The sequence below is a fragment of the Gigantopelta aegis genome, chromosome 1 (genome assembly GCF_016097555.1).
Source record: "Gigantopelta aegis isolate Gae_Host chromosome 1, Gae_host_genome, whole genome shotgun sequence".
NCBI lineage: Eukaryota > Metazoa > Mollusca > Gastropoda > Neomphalida > Peltospiridae > Gigantopelta > Gigantopelta aegis.
Window position 1 is genome coordinate 6,118,763 of NC_054699.1, and position 2,477 is coordinate 6,121,239.

Here is a 2,477-nt window from a genome sequence, read left to right on the forward strand (position 1 = left end):
CTTTGTTAGACCATTAAATAGGTCAGTGGTCTGTGACAATATGCCTTTAAACTAAATGACCACATAGGGAACTAGTCGAATCGTTCGCGGACATTACCATTGCTCCCCCACACCACAAAATCCTGAATTCACCTGTTTAATATTGATTCTGTGACAACAAAATGACAGATCTCACACACATACATATACACCCTTCAAAAAAGATTATATATTAGAAGAAAAAAAGAAATAGGATTTTGCTTAGTTATATGTATACATAAACACTGAAAAGAATATCTTTCAAGATTAATGTTTCATACCTATATTCCTGTTCTACAACATCAAGGTTACTCGAAACCACCAATCCTCTCTCACAATGAAATGTAAAATATAATTAAATATTTCTTCAGTCCTTAATGAAACATTTCTTCAAGCAATTCAGAATGAAACATTTTCTCATACAGTTCATATTGAAACATTTCTTCACATACAAAACATTTCCTCATACAGTGCACATCAAAACATTTCCTCATACAGTGCACATCAAAACATTTCCTCATACAGTCCACATCAAAATATTTCCTCATAGTTCACATAACATTTCCTCATACAATGCACATCAAAACATTTCCTCATACACTCCACATCAAAACATATCTCCAAGCAGTTCTTATTTTGAAATATTTCTTCACAGTACATAATAAAACAGTTCTTCAGTGCATAATAAAACATTTTTTCAAGCATTCCATAATAAAACATTTCTTCAAATAATCCATATTGAAACATTTCTTCATGCATTCCAGTCTGTAACAAAACATGTCTTCAAGCATTCCATAACAAAATAATTCTTCAATAAGTAGTGCAGAAATAGGTTTTTATAACAGAGTACATAATATTTAACACTTTTGTAAGCTATGCTAAAATAGTTTCATCAATTTGGTTCATGTTCACACAACATGTGCTTGTTGGAAATACATTCAAATGTACGTTAGAGCTGGGTGGTATGCAAATTTCAGGTTCGGTATCAGTATCAGTATTTTGGGGGTAATTTACATTGGTATCGGTACAGTATTCAGTACTGACATAATACCGATACCAATATTGAGTGGTATTTTCAGTCTACTCGGCTTTAAATATATGCCCGAGTTAAGGCTTACCCGCTAATTTCATCTAAATAAAATTAAATTCCATACACAAGGCTCTCGTTTGATTTATACCCAACCCATCAGATATATTGTTAGAGCTTTACTATATGGCGGGAAACATTTTCAAATACCAAAACTTCAGAATTTTGAAATTTGCTCGGTACGATAAATGGATATTGACACGATACCGATATCAAACAGTACATACGGTATACCGCCCAGCTCTAATGTATGTTATAGCAATATATTTCATTTTATTTTCTGGGTAGATACAGAAAAATACCTCTTCCTTTCCACTTGATCTTTTCTGGAACCTTCTTCACAATAACATACCACAAAGACAGTGCATCATCGCCCAATGTGTTTCTGAGATAACCCATACTGTACCAGAATGTACAGTATAATAGTATGTGTTTTGGGGATCACCCAAACCATACATTATTTGTAATGTATTAGCTGTCATTATTAATGAATGTAAATTGTTGCAAAACATTCAGATATTAATATTGAATATGATATACCATGGAACCCGATAGACAAGAAAATATGTTTTTTATATATTAAAAAAAAAAAAATTGTTTACAAAAATTTGCAGAAGCAAATCCAGATATCAGTTTCTCTGACCATAATTTGTTCACACATTACATAAAACTTAAAAGCATAATTTTTTTCTATACACAATAATGAACATAACAATTAGTTATAACATGTACATGTACTTAAATATCCACTGTTATTTTTTTGTGATTTTAAAATTTAGCCAAACCAGTTTTTCGTCACTATATTTTACACCTTTTGTTCAGATACTACAAAAAAAAAAGAGAGCATTTTTTCTATATACATTAACATAAATAATGATTGGATGTAATGCATATAATACTTAAAAAGCCACCAAAAGTTTTTCTTAATAAATTTCTTAGCGATTTTAGAATCTAGGTAAAACAGTTTTTGGTGTCTCTAAGAAGGTTATTATATTTTTTTCAAACACTTATATTATGAAAGTAGGATTTTTTTTCTATACACAAAAACATAATAATTATTACAAATAACAAGTACTTAAAAAAACACTGTCTTTTTTTCTTAATAAATTTCTTTGTGATTTTAGAATTTAGCACTCGATTTTCACTTTTGAGAAATAGCCAATCATTATCTATAGTCCGTCCTACAATGAATGCCGTTTTTCATACTATGGAATTTACTACAAGTTATTTCTTTCTAAGCAGATTGATTTGTAAATTGCACACAAAAATAGTATGTTTTTGTTATTTCAAAAACACTTTTAATTTTGTTCTTACGTGAAACCAAACTGAAGTTAGTTACAAAAACATTTTTATAGAATGATGGGACGGGCTA